Source organism: Camellia sinensis, chromosome 7 (assembly GCF_055761805.1).
Source record: "Camellia sinensis isolate YWXY chromosome 7, ASM5576180v1, whole genome shotgun sequence".
NCBI lineage: Eukaryota > Viridiplantae > Streptophyta > Magnoliopsida > Ericales > Theaceae > Camellia > Camellia sinensis.
In genome coordinates, this window is record NC_138967.1 from 127313969 (window position 1) to 127333068 (window position 19100).

The 19100-nt window shown below is 40.3% G+C and overlaps 1 protein-coding gene and 1 long non-coding RNA gene across 2 annotated transcripts in view; one reads left to right on the forward strand and one right to left on the reverse strand.

Moving 5' to 3' along the window:
- The window catches only part of LOC145795301 (disease resistance protein At4g27190-like), a 66001-nt gene extending 62340 nt beyond the window's left edge, over nt 1-3661 (reverse strand). Inside the window, exon 1 of the mRNA XM_082879348.1 lies at nt 3472-3661. The gene's annotated coding sequence lies outside the window, so the exon portion shown is untranslated. The remainder of the gene's footprint in view (nt 1-3471) is intronic.
- Nucleotides 154-1178, forward strand: LOC145795303 (uncharacterized). The gene is made up of 2 exons (XR_014336028.1): nt 154-497; nt 858-1178. It is a non-coding gene; the product is annotated as an uncharacterized LOC145795303 (long non-coding RNA).
- Nucleotides 3662-19100: the final 15439 nt, after the last annotated feature.

Consider the following 19100-nt stretch of genomic DNA (forward strand, 5'->3'; position numbering starts at 1 on the left):
CTGAATATTTGTCTAAACTCATATCAAATTTAAAAATAACTTATCCAAACTCTAAAAAAAATCAAGCTAGATTCGGATTCTTCGGGTTGAGCCGGCCAAGTTGCGCTCCTAAATAGAACCGGCTCTTTTTTTTTTTTTTTTTCCTTTTTTTTTTGAAATTTGTGCGCGCAGCAGCCCAAACAAAGAAAGGAAATCAGTTTGCCCTGACCCTTCTCTCACTCTCTCTAAACACCCTAAGGCCCCTTTAGCTTCCTGAAGAGTCGGGGCACCACCAAAGACGAGTCTCGGCATCGGCTCACCGATCATCTGCTCCTCCACACTGTCGGCGAACAGCCGCTCGTTGAGCTCTCAACACGACCTCTACACCGCCGCGTCGATCTGCGAAGCCGTCAAGGCGCTCGATTCACGTCATCGGAAGACGAAGCGACCGCCGACGCAGGACAAGAGGGGATCGAATGCAGCGAGCAGCGACAAGGGGCGTGGAGCTGCGAGCGGCGGTAATTTCTCCTCTTCTCTTATTCTCTTCCATTCTCCTCTCTTTTTTTTATGTGACAGATTTACAATTTCAAATATATTGTGTTCATTTTTTTATGTGTTTAATTTTTGTTTGTTAAATATTAAATATTGTTGTTTGTTAATCTGTTAGGATTAACAATCAGTTTGTTAATATGTTTGGGTTGAACCATCCAATGGTTTTTTTGTATGGGTTTTCATTTTCCTTATCCCAGAAAAGAAAATCATCCCATACTTTTCTTTGATGGGTTTTCATTTTGCTTATTATTTTGGCTGGGCTATATTGTAGTGAATTATAACTTGAAAAATTGTTGAAGATTTGTAAAGTTTAAACCGCCAAACAGGTAACATTTATCTGTCAATCTGTTCAAGCCACATTTGTGAACTAAGTAGATAGATGCGGATTGATTTTGGGCGGATGGAAGATGGGATGTCACCTGACCCAATACAAACTGCGAGCACCCCTAAGTTACACACTTCTGGGAGAACTTACGACACATTTTATAGGTTAATTTATGAGATTTTACACTAAGTTGTGATTTTTTAAATTTTTATGAATTAAATTACATGAATTTGTGTTTAAGTCATACGATTTTGTGAAGTGATTTACATATGTTTGTGAGAACTTACGGTAAATTGTGATTTTTCAAATTTTTATAAGTTAACTTCTATTAATTTATGTTTAAGTTACGTGATTTTATGACATGACTTACTTGTGCTTGTGAGAACTTACGCCAAGTTGTATACGGTGTGCAACCCCTTCCATATGGTGTATCCTTAAAGGGTTGCATACCCAAACACTTTACTATAATTTGTGAGTTATTTAATAGAATGATATTCAATTTTCATTTATAACTCTACTTTTGAATTAAATGTGAATCGTAGGTTGAATCTTAACAAATTAAATTATTTTAACTAATATTTTACATAGTTTTAAATTAAAAATAAATATTTTTTACAAAAATACCAAACAAGATCTATATTTTTGTTAAAAAAAAAATAACCAATCAACATATTCATATCGCAGTAATACTATACACATACTTGTGTTTCATAGGTTTAAGTTCAATAAGACTTGGGTCTATTTTGAGAAGTCACAATTTTAATTAAAAAGTCGCAATAAAAAAAATTTAACTTTCATCACTATTTTATTTATTTTTTTGGTAAAAGCCTCTTTGTATAAAATTAAAAAATGACTGAAAAATTAATCCTACAAACAATCTTTATTCCTAATTTACGGGAAGCCAATCACTTCACAACACGTCATCCAAGCAATTAAAAGCATATCACAATGCTGTACTTTTTCTCTCTAAAATGGCTTCTCCGTGTCAGTCTAGGTCTTCACCAAGAAACATAGCAAGTTCGATCGTCTCTATTCCTTTCCTTATAAAATAAAAATTTTCTAATCAAGAATTATATATTTGATTTCATTTTGGATTATATTGAGGAGTGTTTTGAGAAAATAGTTAAAAGTTAATTTTTTAATTTTTTAAAACTTTTTTTACCATTTTATGTGAGAGATAATTTGATTCAAAATAGATTAAAAGTTGACTTTCGACTTTTAACTCATGTTTCCAAAATGGGCTTAAATTTGAAATTTTTTTTGTTAAGACCTGTGAAGTGTGAAGTATGGATACTTTGAAAATGTCACTGTACGCATAAAGATAGAGCTGCAAGCGTACTACATATTCAACATACGTGTGGAGTAAACTTTATATATTCTTTTGACAATTAAGTACTCTATTGGCATGTTTGATTGAAAGGATTAGAGTATGGGATTAGGATTATTAATTTGCAGGCCTAATTATCCTATGTTTATTTTGACATTTTGTTTTAGGATTATCAATCCACTGGATAATTAATCCAACAAATTTGTAGGATTATTAATAATAGGGTAGGGATGAGATTATGAATACCACACTAATTTGATTGGATTATTAATACTCATTATTAGTCTTGTGGAATCAAACATGAGTACTCCGTGGGTACCCTGTGGGTACAAGAACTAATGAGTACAAAAAGATATATATGAAAACATCAATGGAAAGAGGCTAAGGAAAATACATCATCGCAAAAGAGCATATTCCATTTTAGTTGGCATACACTATCATGTGCAAAAACCGAAGGCAAAACGAAAATGAAAGAGTTGCGAAGTGCCAACAAACTGGCAGACAAATAAAATGAGATCAAACAATTCAATCCCCCAACAAAACCCGCCCAGTACCTAAAAACAAAGTAAGCCTAGGTACACCAATAAAACTAGAAAAGCATAATCATACACCATAAAATCTATCTCAATTAAGGACTAAAAACTAAAAAATAGAGAGTACATGGAATAAAATTGTCAACACAACTTATTTTTCTGTAACATCAATTTATTTATTTTTTTAGCTTAAAATTCTTTAAATAGTTTTTGTTTTGTTTTTATTTTTTGGCTCAAAAGATAAAGAATTTTATAACTTGAAATTTAAAAGAACTGTACTATATTTAAAAGAACTTGAAATTGGTAAGAAATCTAGCAGTAATCTTTATCGTTTCCGGCTTTCTATTTGCAATGCCTATATCTTGAGTGTTACAAGAAGAAACTCTGCAATATCTAAATCTACCAAAATCTCAAACAAATTTGATATGATCAAACAAATAATCCTTGCAGCAAAACCAAATAATCGATTTGACACCCAACTGATATGATCATTTACTCAATGTTTTCCTCCATCGTCTTCCCTACAATGGAATCAACAACATTCATTTTCAACTCACCAATTGCTTTCCTTTCTTTTTGCTGTTTGTTTTTTTTTTCGTCTGTTTTAATGTATATTTGTGTGTATCTATTCTTTTTCATACTAGGAAATTATGAAATGCCACTAGGTAGTCAAAAAGCAAATGAAAGCAGTTGAAACAACGGATATCTATTCATAATTATATATTCAAACAACACTAGAAATCTTCAAGACATACCTCTTTCTTCTCCAACCAAGCTAGTTTCACAAAGCACCCTTAACCTTAAGTTGACCAATGAAATGGGAGCTAAAGAACAAAACACGAACAGGAAACTCAATCTTCAATGGTAGAGAGAGAGAGAGAGAGAGAGGAAAGTAGTATGTAAACTTGGTTTGAGGGCTTTATAATTTATACTGATAAAGATATGTTGGTCAAGTGTCTTCCAGAATACAGTTGCAATATCAATATGATGCTTGAAGTGCCAAGGAAGCAATAGATTGGTATTAAGGCCTTATTTGTCATAACCTAAAAAAGTTAAAAAGTTAAAAAGTCAAAAATCACTATTCTATTTAAGTCACATCACTTCTGTAGCACATCACTTTAAATCCAACCTATATTTTATAAAAAGTCAAAAAGTACACTTATTTAGATCATCTCAAACCACCGCTATGTATTTACAAAATTTATTTAGACAGTCAAGTTACATATGCTACCTTCTATATTAAAAAGTTACAGTCAAGTTACATGCTACCTTCTCCACGATAATCAAGTAGTCACAAGTTAAAGTAGGCAAAGTTAAAAATGAAGTGGCAATGGGTGCCTTGATTTCAATTCTTTGTAATTGAAGTTTTTTTGATAAAAAAAAGAAAAAGAAAAAGAAAGAGAGAGAGAGAGAGAGAGAAAAACAAAAAAAAAAACAAAAAAACAAAAACAAAAACAAAAAAGTGGCAATGGTTTCCTCGAAAATAGAAAATTCCCTCATTCTTTCATGATGTCATAACACTTGAATTCTGAAGTAGTTTTAGGCTTTGTTTGGGAATTTTCTTTTTTAGTTAAAAAGTCAAAAAGTTATTAAATTAGTCAAAAAGTCAACAATTCATACTAAAAAGTCAAATATTCTCTTTTCTCTCTACTTTTTGCACATCTTTTCGTAAAATGTCAAAAAATATCCCAAACATGCTAATTTTTTTTAACTCATATTTTAACTAAATAATCAAAAAAATTACTAAATTAATCTATTCCCAAACGATTAGAATCTATTACAATTGCTCCATTTTTGAAATTCTTAGCTTGATATCAAAGCATAGGAAAAAGCAAAAACCATCATGGTTATTCTTTTGTAGCAAAAGAAGTGGAGGCAAAGAACAATTCTTTCTTTTTTCGCCACCACCCTGCCTAACTTTATCCTCTTTGGTCCAATACAATAACTACAAGTAATCTAAAATGTTTCAAATAATTTCTACTTTACATCCCACTTAGGCTCGTTTATTTGGGGTTATAGAGAGGGGATTGAGAATGGGGTGTTTGTTTTGAGAGATAGGGAGGGATTAGTAATCCTTTAGTATTAGTAAGGAGGAGGAAGGGAGATTAGTAAGGAGGAGGTAGAAATGGTATTAGAAAAATAGTGAGGGGATCAGAAATTTTTTTATTTTTTTTTATTTTTTAAATATTGGGAATATTTTTTAAATATAATGTTTAATTTTTTATATTTTTTTATTTGTTTTATTATTTTATATAAAAATAATTTAACAATTCCTCACTATTAATCCCCTCACTATCAATCCCTTCACTATAAATCTCCTCCATTCTATCTCTGAAAACAAACAAGGTCTTAGAGTCAAAAAAAGAAGGAGAGATATGTAAATCAGAAAAGAATCTTACTTTGCTTACTTTAAAGTTTTCAAAAATAATTCTGAATTCATATTTTTATATTTTTAAATCTACTTAATCTTTATATATTCAAAAGTATAAAATTTGCATAAAAATCTTTAAAAATTCATTAAATATAACAAAATATGAAAATATATTTAATTTTCATATTTTTAAATTTTTTAAATTTTTTTCACCAATATTATATTTTTTAATTGTATCTAAAAATCAAAAAATTATATATAATATTAAAAAAATTTACTAAAAATAAAAAATATATGAAAAATAAAAAACAAAAAACTTAATTTTTGAAAAAATGGAGATTACCGAACAAATGAGATTACCAAAATGCATCAATTCCTTCATTTTCAATCTTACAAAATTTCTTTAAATCACAAAAGGGAACAAAAGAGATTACAGAATGCATCAATTCATTTCTTGGCACAAAATTCTTTACATTACTGTGCGGGGAGCAAATATTCAGGCAAGCCCGCACTCCTTTCTTCCAAGCTCCGCTTCTATTCGATCACCTACGAGCAAATAACGGTGAGCTACCCGGAGGTGTGTGGCCGGAAAAACTATCCGACGATCAAGTTAGCGCACACCTTAGGATAGAGAGAGAGTGAGGAGTGTTTGAGCGTAAGAATTTCCTTACAAAGTGTTCCTGTCCCGCGTATGGGGGGCGCAGACATGCTTATATACCCTTCTACGCCCCAAATCTACTCCCATTGGTCTCTCGACACGTGGCTCTGTTATCCCATCTGTCAGCACAAATCTTGCTATACATCACCTAACCCAACTGCCAGCCCACTCTGCTGGGAGCACGGCAGCCGAGCAACATTATCTCGGCTATCAACGGCCATACTGAACATGCCCAAGTGCAGTTGATAGCGTAGTTTCCTACTACCGGGCTTAATTCCAGCCGTGCTTAACTGTATTCCGGCGAAGCTGAGCTGGAGATTGGTAATGCCGGTCAGCCAAAGACCTTCTTGGCCAAGCTCCAAGTACAGGCCTTCCTACCGGGTTAAGGTGCGTGCATTACAACCTTGCAACGCGTGAGCCGGGGAGCCTCATCTAGGCTGTTCCTCCACCTGTCTGGCCTTCGCGGAACCGAGATCAGATAACTCGGTTCCACGTGGGCTTTGCCATTACCGAGCAATATCACGGCCTGATCTTGGAGCCCAATATCTCGGCCCGAATCTGTCCGGCTAACGTCACGGCCCAATCTCAGATCATAAATCTCCCTCTCAATTGCCCCTTAATTCCATCCGCAAAAGCGTGACTGGGATTACTTATTTCGACCAGGATAACACTTCCTCGGTCCTTAGAATGCGAAATGACGACCGGGCTAGTTGACATTCCTGTCTGCAAACTTGCCCGGTTATACTCCTCGGTTGACGTCCTCTTCTTCAAAAGTAGCTCGGTTGACTCAACTCTTCAACCTGTCTTTTCAGTTCTGACGTCGTCATAAATGGGGACACGTGGCGGGCAGCCATTGGTTCTCAAGCAGCCAACCCGCCGTCTTGCCAGAATTTGAATTTGGGCATTCTCGTCTCCTCTACAAACATTCCCCCCCTCATCTTCCTTGAGCTCTTACTGACTCACTGCCATTCCAAGCAACCCAAAGCTCTTGCCTCTCCTCTGCCATTCCTGAACTCGCGCTCGAAGAAGAAGCAGCCACTGCTCCATATTGGTAAGACCTCCAACCCTTGTTATTGTTATTTTCCTTGATATTTCACACAATAGGGCAATAAAATGTAGTTCTTAGGACATAGGCTATAGAAATCGTCCCAAACCTCCCACTGTTCATGGTGTTCTTCATTTTTGCTGATGAACTTCGAACAACTGGGGCGGACTGGGCTCCAGGTCTTCGTTTGATCCAAAAAACCATCCCGACCGAGCAAATAACCTGTTAGACTTAACCATAGCAAGAATTGGGATAACAAAGATCTTGGCCGCTCAATCGGGCTAAAATCTGGTCTGCCTCGGAGGCCGAGCTCCTTGGTTAGCCTCTACGACCGAGGTGGTTTGGCACTCTAGATGACCGAGCTAAAGTCAAGCTCGTTTTGCGCAACCGCGCTCCCTCTTACACTTGCCCTCCTTTTCCTGCAGAGTCCAAGGGGACCACTGACAATTTCTGAGGCTCCCAAAGACCGAGCAGCCATAAATCACCTGACAGTGTCAAACCACAACCGAGCTAATTTAGCCGGTCGTAAATGGAGAAATTCCGATTCCTCGTAGATACTTCGGCTGCCTTAGCCGTGTTTAGGGAGGAGTACGACATCCCGACCGACGTCCACCTTGAGCTTGCAGAAGAGCAAACAACGCCTCGGGGCAGATCAGAACAATGCCCCTTCACCGTGCTATCTATCATCAAAGGAGGCCTCCGCTTCCCACTCAACCCACTTATCACCGAGTTCCTCCGCCGCACCGGGCTGACACCCACACAAGTGTCCACCAACACTTACCGAATTATCAACGGCGTCCATGAACTGAACAACCGGCTAGGCACCAACTTAGGTTTAGCCGAGATATTAAGGCAATACACGATAGGTCACACCGGTGACGACCTAGCCTATTATTTGAAAATCAGACCGGGCAAGGAGAAAATTGTAACCGGCACCCCGGATAAAGACTTGCACGACGACGATTTTTTCTGGGTGTCGGGCAATTACGAAACAGCCGACGTACCGGTCTGGTTTATAAGCAAGAACTTCGGTTCCTCATGTAAGCTGCTCAAACTTGCTCGGTCAGCCTACCTTCTTTATTCTGTAATTAACCAGTTTTCTTGTTTCTTTTGCAGCAATCCAAGCCTTGCAAGCCAACTTCCAATTTCCCAACGTAGAGGCAATTCAGACCGTGCTCCGCTATCGCCACCGAGATTGCAACGAGCTGCTCGGTTACACTCCGACCTACAGATACTCAGCTCCACGCCGGAGTAAAGTTACAGACTTTCTCCGCGCTCCGACTCCTCCTCCAGACCCAAATCTGCCAGACGTTCCGCTAATCCGGCTGACCGAGGAACAACAAATGGCTAAAAGAAGCCGCATCAAGAATCTCCTCACAGCCACATCCGCCGAAATACCAAGCATTTCTTCCCCGTCTCATGCTGCTGGTCAATCCAGCAACCCTGTGGTTGCCCTGGCATCTCCAGCTGCCGGGCAATCCAGCCAACCCCGCCGGGCAGGCAAAAGACCTCGCGCAGATCCAACTGTCGAGCTGGTTGCCGAGCTAACAACCGAGCAGCCCACCAACACTGCTGATCCCATCCCACCATGGCGGCCGCAGCTCAATCACCGGGGCCAAGATATCCCGGCAAATGCTTCTGTCAAGGGCGATAAGGAGCACTTGTTGGCCTTTGACCTCTCGAAAGCTCTCTTGCTGCCAAGTGACGTGGTTGGCAGCGATCACATCCCTGACACCCGGTTGGTGAACTCAGCAGTGAAATCCATGTCCAGGGTAAGGATCCAACTTCCACTGAAATTTTACGAGTGTTTGCCCGGTTCCTTCACTAATCAAATTCGTTTCTTGCAGGCTATTCAAAAGCAGCACCTGGTAATGGAACACATCCACAGACTTCAGCAAAAGGCAAATGACACAGCCAGCCAAGTCCAGAGCCTCCAAGCCGAGCTTGGCCGGGCAAAAGCATCTCTCTAAATCGCCAATGTTGACAACAACAGGTTGCACGGTCAGCTTGACGAGGCCGAGAAGAAGCGCGATGAGCTCCAGGCCGAGCTGGACGCTTTGAAAAAGTCAAGGAAGAAGGATTGCCAAGATGCAAACAACGCCGGCTTCCTAGAAGCCGAGGAAAGCTACAAGAAGCAGGTCTTCGCTACCCAAGACATCTATTTCAAAGCGGGTTGGAAGTCTGCCTGCGAGCGTCTCGGTCAGGGTCCTGATACTGACGTCTTTGCCACCCCGCCGCCTGCTTCCCTGCCGGCCTACCTCGTGCCATATGCCAATGACGTCTTCAGTGCATTGCATGCTGAGGCCGTGGAAAGGCTTGAAGAGGAAGAGGAAGAGGCCGGGGAAGATACTGACGGAAAGGAGCTGTCACGACCCAAACCCGGCTCTATGGGTTTAGCACCGTAACCGGCCAGTAATCCGAGATTACCGAAGGCCTACAGAACAGTAATACAGTAGAACAGAGTACAGGGCCTGGCGGAAGCCAATACAGTAAATAAATAATGTCCATTGAGCTGTGACAGTCTGTATGCCAAAAAGATTTTTCATACATTCGAACATAAACAGTACAGAACAGTATGCAATATTTACAATCATTCAGATTAGGGACTCAATCCCTACATAACAGTACGGAAACATTCAGTCTATACAGAACAGTAAACCAGTACAGAAGGGGTAAGTGTAAAACACCCCTAAGCCTTAACGCAATAGGCTCGGAACCTCGCGGTAAGGCACAATGGTTGGCTTGACAAAACAGGAGTAACCCTGACGCTCCTAGCTGCGGTCTGGTGCCTGAACACCTACATATATATATAAACAGTGAGCTAAAGCCCAGTGAATAACATAATGCGTAAAGAGGTTGAGAATGAATGTCCTTACAGTAATGAAAACAGTTCATTTAAACAGTAGTTCAGTTGTTCAGTCAGTACAGTCATATGCGGTACATCCATTAGCATAACAGTACAGTAAACAGTAGGTCTTGAAAGACCGAGCAATAATGATGGCCATCAGTCAGTAAACAGTAGTGGTTCCAACAAGGGAACCGACAGAGATTTCTGTCACAGTTCTTTCCATTCTTTCCATTCTTGCCTCAGTAGATGAGGACTCAGGTTCATTTGCATTGTCCATTTCACTATAAGCAGTTATAACAGTTTTAAACATAAGCAGTCATTTGTTTAACAGTTTACCACATTAGTATGTATTCAGTCATAACATAACCACACACTTATCATGCTCATGAGATGCCCTAATCACTTTTCTAGGACACCCTATAGCTCATTTGGACACGTGCGTGCGGTATAACTCGTGGTAAGTATCGCTCTGATACCACTCTGTCACGACCCAAACCCGGCCCTATGTGTTTAGCACCGTAACCGGCCAGTAATCCGAGATTACAGAAGGCCTACAGAACAGTAATACAGTAGAACAGAGTACAGGGCCTGGCGGAAGCCAATACAGTAAATAAATAATGTCCATTGAGCTGTGACAGTCTGTATGCCAAAAAGATTTTTCATACATTCGAACATAAACAGTACAGAACAGTATGCAATATTTACAATCATTCAGATTAGGGACTCAATCCCTACATAACAGTACGGAAACATTCAGTCTATACAGAACAGTAAACCAGTACAGAAGGGGTAAGTGTAAAACACCCCTAAGCCTTAACGCAATAGGCTCGGAACCTCGCGGTGAGGCACAATGGTTGGCTTGACAAAACAGGAGTAACCCTGACGCTCCTAGCTGCGGTTTGATGCCTGAACACCTACATATATATATAAACAGTGAGCTAAAGCCCAGTGAATAACATAATGCGTAAAGAGGTTGAGAATGAATGTCCTTACAGTAATGAAAACAGTTCATTTAAACAGTAATTCAGTTTTTCAGTCAGTACAGTCATATGCGGTACATCCATTAGCACAACAGTACAGTAAACAGTAGGTCTTGAAAGACCGAGCAATAATGATGGCCATCAGTCAGTAAACAGTAGTGCTTCCAACAAGGGAACCGACAGAGATTTCTGTCACAGTTCTTTCCATTCTTTCCATTCTTGCCTCAGTAGATGAGGACTCAGGTTCATTTGCATTGTCCATTTCACTATAAGCAGTTATAACAGTTTTAAACATAAGCAGTCATTTGTTTAACAGTTTACCACATTAGTATGTATTCAGTCATAACATAACCACACACTTATCATGCTCATGAGATGCCCTAATCACTTTTCTAGGACACCCTATAGCTCATTTGGACACGTGCGTGCGGTATAACTCGTGGTAAGTATCGCTCTGATACCACTCTGTCACGACCCAAACCCGGCCCTATGGGTTTAGCACCGTAACCGACCAGTAATCCGAGATTACCGAAGGCCTACAGAACAGTAATACAGTAGAACAGTGTACAGGGCCTGGCGGAAGCCAATACAGTAAATAAATAATGTCCATTGAGCTGTGACAGTCTGTATGCCAAAAAGATTTTTCATACATTCGAACATAAACAGTACAGAATAGTATGCAATATTTACAATCATTCAGATTAGGGACTCAATCCCTACATAACAGTACGGAAACATTCAGTCTATACAGAACAGTAAACCAGTACAGAAGAGGTAAATGTAAAACACCCCTAAGCCTTAACGCAATAGGCTCGGAACCTCGCGGTGAGGCACAATGGTTGGCTTGACAAAACAGGAGTAACCCTGACGCTCCTAGCTGCGGTCTGGTGCCTGAACACCTACATATATATATAAACAGTGAGCTAAAGCCCAGTGAATAACATAATGCGTAAAGAGGTTGAGAATGAATGTCCTTACAGTAATGAAAACAGTTCATTTAAACAGTAGTTCAGTTGTTCAGTCAGTACAGTCATATGCGGTACATCCATTAGCATAACAGTACAGTAAACAGTAGGTCTTGAAAGACCGAGCAATAATGATGGCCATCAGTCAGTAAACAGTAGTGGTTCCAACAAGGGAACCGACAGAGATTTCTGTCACAGTAACAGTAAACAGTAGGTGCTAAGGATGCCACAATACAGTTCAGAATATAGGACATACATTCATTCAGTTAACAGTAATCAGTTCAGAAAACAGTACAGTTCAGTTGTTCGGAAGATAATCATTTGTGAACATATCTTTACACAATCGTTACTCACAGAGTTTGGGCTACAGTATGGTAGAGCGTGTCTCTCCAGTCGCCAACCCTACACAGTTAACAGATTGAACACACACTAAGCTACACAGTTGGGAAATAACATAACTTAATCCCTAATTTGCCCGGTGTGTTCTACATCTATATCCTCTTGAAGATGTCTTAAACTAGGCCTAGGAATGCCTAGGATGGGATGAGGATACAAGGATGCGATCAGAAAACAGTTTCAGAATTTTCAGAAAAACAGAGTCCCGCTCGAGCCCGTGTTTCCCCCGCTCGAGCGGTCATGCAACAAAGGTACACGCTCGAGCGTAAACTTTACCGCTCGAGCGTACTGTAAAAGTACTGGATGGGTGAAATATCCGCTCGACGCCCGCTCGAGCTTGAGTCATGACTCCGCTCGAGGGCCCAATCCTCCGCTCGAGCGGACTGTAAAACAGTGTAGAGAGATGCTGGATGCTCGGATTCTCCGCTCGAGCGCCAAGTTCCCCGCTCGAGCGGAAGTGCAGAATCTGGGAATTCCAGATTGCACCTCCAAGCTCAAACTCAAGTTAAAATGCATCAAAACCGATCCTCTTGGGCTCATTTTCTGGAAAACATTTATAAACACATAGAATAACATGTTTTAAAGCTCAATTTGAGAAATCAAAGCCCAAGGGTGTTTAATTCAAACTTAATTTCAAACTATTTTCAAGAACATGAAGACCATGCAAACATGCATGAATTCAAATCAATTCAAAGCTCCAATTTGATGTTCTAAGGAGCCAATTCTTTTCAAAACATGGTGAAATCATGGACTTAACATAATTATGAACATGCATGTAACATTTTTGCCATGAAAACAACTCAAAACTCAACCAATAACACATGCAAGCATGGAATGAGCTTCAATTCAACATGTATGCACCAAAACATGGCTTAACTCTACAATTAAAGCATGAATTGTGCAAGAATGGATTCTAAGACAACAACAAGAAGATGAATGTCCTACCTTAGTCTTGTGTTCAAGGTCTAGGAGCTCAAAGTAGCAATCAACACTCCAATTCCAAGCAAGATCAAGCAAGTCTCTCAAGAACAACTCAACTCTCTCTCACTCTCTAACTTGGGTCGGTTGAGGCAAGAAGAGGAGAAGAAAATGTTTGTTTGATCAATACGTGGAGTGTATACAAGGTTCAAGAGATAGTGGTCCACTAAGTGGCGGAACGGTAATTAAATCAAACTATGCGATTAATCGATATTTAATCTAATTTAATCATACCCAATCAAATTTTCAGATAATTATACTATAAAATCACATTAATTCTAAGGATCATAGAACACTAATCGGTTTCGGATTCGGCCGCCGATAAGGCCTTCAATTAGCAGTTTAAACATGTGAACATGAACAGATAATCATACTGTCAACAGATAAAATGCAATTAACTAACATGTACTCAGTCAATTCGGTTTTCAATTTCAGTCAGTCAGTTCAGTACTTATAATCAGTTCAATTATCAGTAATCAACGTTTAACGGTAATCAGTGGTGAGGGTTATTACAGTCTCCCCTCCTTATAAAGAGTTTAGTCCTCTAAACTCGAGTTACCTACATCTTGGAAGAAAACAGGATTCAGTGGGAACAGGTCAGGATATCTTCTGGCCATGTCATCTTCCCTTTCCCAAGTGGCATACATACCACCATGGTTCTGCCAGTCAACTTTCACTAGCGGGATCTCTTTGTTCCTCAGTTTCTTGATCCGTCTGTTAACAATCTGTATAGGCCGTTCCTCGTAAGTGTAGTCATCACTCAGCACTACACGAGTAGGCTCTATTACATGGAAAGGATCCCCGAAGGTAGTCTCTCAACATAGAGATGTGGAAGACGTTATGCATGTGCTCCATTTCAGGAGGGAGCGCAACTTGATACGCCACCGGATTGATTTTCTCAATGATCTCATATGGTCCGACGTATCTCGGTGCTAACTTGCCTTTGACTCCAAAACGAGTCTGGCCCTTCATCGGTGTCACTTTCACAAACACGTGATCACCCACTTCATACTCTCGGTCTCGTCTTCTGACATCAGCATAACTCTTCTGCCTGCTCTGCGCAGTTTTCAGTCTCTGTTGTATCAGTTTCACCTTTTCAGTTGTTTCATAAACAATCTCGGGCCCAAGCAACGGCCCGTCTCCAACTTCTGCCCAGCAAATCGGAGATCTACATTTTGTGCCATACAATGCCTCAAAAGGCGCCATACCAATACTCGAATGGTAGCTGCTGTTGTTGTAGGCGAATTCAGCTAAGGGCAAGTGACTCTCCCAGTTTCCCTGAAAATCAAGGACACACATTCTTAGTAAATCCTCCAGAGTTTGGATGGTCCTTTCTGACTGTCCATCTGTCTGAGGATGATAGGCACTGCTCAGCCTCAATTCAGTACCCAATGCAGTCTGTAGACTTTGCCAAAACCTCGATGTAAACTTCGAATCCCTGTCAGAAACAATAGATACAGGCACTCCATGCAGTCTCACAATTTCATCAATATAAATAACGGCCAATTTGTCCGCATTATAGATTGTCTTGACAGGTAAGAAGTGAGCAGATTTAGTCAGTCTATCAACAATAACCCAAATCGAGTCCATACCTTTACTGGAGCGAGGCAATCCCACTATAAAATCCATGGTGATATGCTCCCATTTCCACTCCGGTATTGGTAAGGGCTGCAATAAGCCTACGGGTCGTTGATGTTCGGCTTTAACTTGTTGGCAATGAAGACATTTGGACACAAAGTCGGCAATTTCTTTCTTCATTCCCGGCCACCAGAAATTCAATTTCAGATCTTGATACATTTTCGTGTTCCCTGGATGGATAGAAAATCTTGAGTTGTGGCCCTTTTGCAGAACTCTTCTTTTCAGTTCAGTGTCGTTCGGTACACATAGTCTTTCTTGAAACTTCAGTACATTATTCTCAAATTTGAATCCCGGTCTCGGTTTGGATTCTCTCTCTTCGATGACCTTTTTCAAGAAGTCATCCAGTTGCTGTTTCTCTTTAATCTCTTCAAGCAGTACCGGCTGAACAGAAATAGCAGCTAAGGTTCCACCTTGTTCTCTCAAAACAATTTCAATTTCAGATTTTTCAAGGTCATAAAGCAATTCTTTCTGTCCAGTAAGCAAACATGCTAAGTTTCCAATCGATTTCCGGCTCAATGCATCGGCAACGGTATTGGCTTTTCCTGGGTGGTATAAGATCTGTAGGTCATAGTCCTTTATCAATTCTAGCCATCTCCGCTGTCTCATGTTCAGTTCTTTCTGTGTGAAGAAATATTTCAAACTCTTGTGGTCGGTATATACTTCACATGTTACCCCGTACAGGTAGTGACGCCAGATTTTCAGTGCGAATACCACTGCAGCAAGTTCCAGATCATGGGTCGGGTAATTCTTTTCATGCGGTCTCAGTTGACGGGAAGCATAGGCAATTACTCTCCCATTCTGCATTAAAACACACCCCAAACCCTTATGAGAAGCATCACTAAATACAGTATAACCATCCGTACCTGAAGGTAAGGTTAAAACAGGTGCAGTCACAAGTCGAGTTTTCAACTCTTGGAAGGCAGATTCTCTTTGATCAGTCCAATCAAATGATATCCCTTTCTGAGTCAACTGAGTCAACGGTAAAGCAATCTTGGAGAAATCTTTGACAAACCTTCTGTAGTATCCAGCCAACCCCAAAAAGCTTCGGACTTCGGTCACATTTGTTGGTCGAGGCCAGTTCACTACAGTTTCAATTTTCTGCGGATCAACAGAAATTCCATCTTTGCTAACAACATGCCCCAAAAACATAACATGGTCAAGCCAAAATTCACATTTAGACAGTTTACCATACAGTTTCTGTTCTCTTAAAGTTTGTAAGGCAAGTCTCAGATGATGTTCATGTTCTTCTATATTCTTGGAGTAAATCAATATGTTATCAATAAATACAACAATAAAGTCATCAAGGTATGGTTTAAAAATTCTATTCATGAGGTCCATAAAGGCAGCAGGGGCGTTCGTGACTCCGAACGGCATAACTAAAAATTCGTAATGTCCATACCTCGTTCTAAAAGCAGTTTTATCAATGTCTTCCGGTTTAACTTTCAGTTGATGATACCCGGATCTGAGATCAATCTTGGAAAACACTTGTGCACCCTGTAACTGATCAAATAAATCATCAATACGTGGCAATGGGTATTTATTTTACACAGTTACCTTATTCAGTTCGCGATAGTCAATGCACAGTCTCAGTGAGCCATCTTTCTTCTTTACAAACAAAACAGGTGCACCCCATGGCGAAGTGCTAGGCCTGATAAACTTCTTATCCTGTAGTTCCTGTAGTTGCACTTTCAACTCCTTCAGTTCAGTTGGAGCCATTCTGTAAGGAGCTTTAGATATCGGCTGTGTACCCGGAATTACCTCAATGGTAAATTCAATCTCTCTATCAGTCAAATCCCCTGAAAGATTATCTGGAAATACATCTGGGAATTCTCTGACTATAGGAATACAGTTCATATTAGCATTATCATCAGTAGACACGGCCAATACAGAACACAGATACCCTTTACATCCCTTTCTAATCAGTTTAACATCTTTTACAGATGAAATCAGATACGGGGGAGGTACTACTCCAACCCCATTAAACACAAATTCAGGTAGACCAGGTGGGCGGAAAACTACTTGTTTCGTTACACAGTCTATGGTGGCATGATATTTCGTTAACCAGTCCATCCCCAATATAACATCAAAATGGTCTATGTTCAGTGGCAGTAAATCAATAAACAGATGTGCATCTTCAACAATAATTTCACAAGCAGGATACATATATGCACAGGTCATAGATCCTCCTACGGGTGATGACACTGCTAACAGATAGTTCATGGGTTCCAAGGGTCTATTCAATTTACGCGAAAAAGCATGCGATACATAAGAATGTGTAGACCCCGAATCAATCAGTACATAAGCATTCTGGGTACAAATAGAGAGAATACCTGACACAACGGTCTCGGTATTCTGGACGTCTCCTGGTACTAGGGCGAACACTCGGCCCTGCCTCATAGGCTCTTTCCCGGTAGCTTTAGGGTTCGGTTTTGGTGGAGCGTTTGATGCTGCGCCACTGGCTGCAGCTTTGCTGTTGCCCTGAGGAGCAGAAGGACAATCTTTAACCATGTGGCCCACCTTGCCACACCTGTAACAAGCTCCAGATAGTTTGTAACAAACTCCCTTATGATTTTTCCCACATTCAGAACAGGGCGGTATTGTACGGTTTCCTTGACTAGAAGTAGTCATTGACCCTGTGTTTTGCTTTTTGTTCAACGGGTTGTGCTTGCCTTTCTTGAATTTAAAACCCTGTCTTTTACCACGCCATTCCGACGCTGGTGTCTCTGTTTTCAGTGCTTCAATGTTTGATTCAGCCATCAAGGCTCGATCGAGAACACCCACAAAAGTCGGTAGTTTCAAAACATTTATTCGGTCAAGAATTGCAACATTAAGGCCGCCTTCAAATTTTCTGGCCTTCTTATATTCCGTATCCACCATATGCGGTGCATATCTAGCAAGCTTGGTGAATTTGGTTTCATATTCGGCAACCGACGTGGTGCCCTGTTTCAGTTGTTCGAATTCAGTCAATTTCCTATCCCTGACACACTGTGGGAAGTACTTTTCAAAGAAGGACTCCTTGAACTGAGCCCAAGTCATGACAGCATTTGTATCACGAATCAACATCCACCACCTTCTAGCCTCTTCTTGTAGGGTGAAGGTAGCTAACAATACTTTGTTCGCTTCTGAGCACGGAAACACTTCAAATAGTTTCTCTGTTTCCAGAACCCAAGCTTCAGCTTTTAACGGTTCAAGGCCTCCCTGAAAGGATGGCGGTTTCATTTTGCTGAACTTCTGGGTCAGAGCAATAATATCCCCATCATTCACATTCACATTAGGTTCCGGCTGTACCGGAGGAGGAGGGGGTGGGGGCTGTTGGTTCTGTTGTTGTTCCAGTCTAGCAGTTATCAGTTCTATCATTCTTTCCATTCTTTCCATTCTTGCCTCAGTAGATGAGGACTCAGGTTCATTTGCATTGTCCATTTCACTATAAGCAGTTATAACAGTTTTAAACATAAGCAGTCATTTGTTTAACAGTTTACCACATTAGTATGTATTCAGTCATAACATAACCACACACTTATCATGCTCATGAGATGCCCTAATCACTTTTCTAGGAGACCCTATAGCTCATTTGGACACGTGCGTGCGGTATAACTCGTGGTAAGTATCGCTCTGATACCACTCTGTCACGACCCAAACCCGACCCTCTGGGTTTAGCACCGTAACCGGCTAGTAATCCGAGATTACCGAAGGCCTACAGAACAGTAATACAGTAGAACAGAGTACAGGGCCTGGCGGAAGCCAATACAGTAAATAAATAATGTCCATTGAGCTGTGACAGTCTGTATGCCAAAAAGATTTTTCATACATTCGAACATAAACAGTACAGAACAGTATGCAATATTTACAATCATTCAGATTAGGGACTCAATCCCTACATAACAGTACGGAAACATTCAGTCTATACAGAACAGTAAACCAGTACAGAAGAGGTAAGTGTAAAACACCCCTAAGCCTTAACGCAATAGGCTCGGAACCTCGCGGTGAGGCACAATGGTTGGCTTGACAAAACAGGAGTAACCCTGACGCTCCTAGCTGCGGTCTGGTGCCTGAACACCTACATATATATATAAACAGTGAGCTAAAGCCCAGTGAATAACATAATGCGTAAAGAGGTTGAGAATGAATGTCCTTACAGTAATGAAAACAGTTCATTTAAACAGTAGTTCAGTTGTTCAGTCAGTACAGTCATATGCGGTACATCCATTAGCATAACAGTACAGTAAACAGTAGGTCTTGAAAGACCGAGCAATAATGATGGCCATCAGTCAGTAAACAGTAGTGGTTCCAACAAGGGAACCGACAGAGATTTCTGTCACAGTAACAGTAAACAGTAGGTGCTAAGGATGCCACAATACAATTCAGAATATAGGACATACATTCATTCAGTTAACAGTAATCAGTTCAGAAAACAGTACAGTTCAGTTGTTCGGAAGATAATCATTTGTGAACATATCTTTACACAATCGTTACTCACAGAGTTTGGGCTACAGTATGCTAGAGCG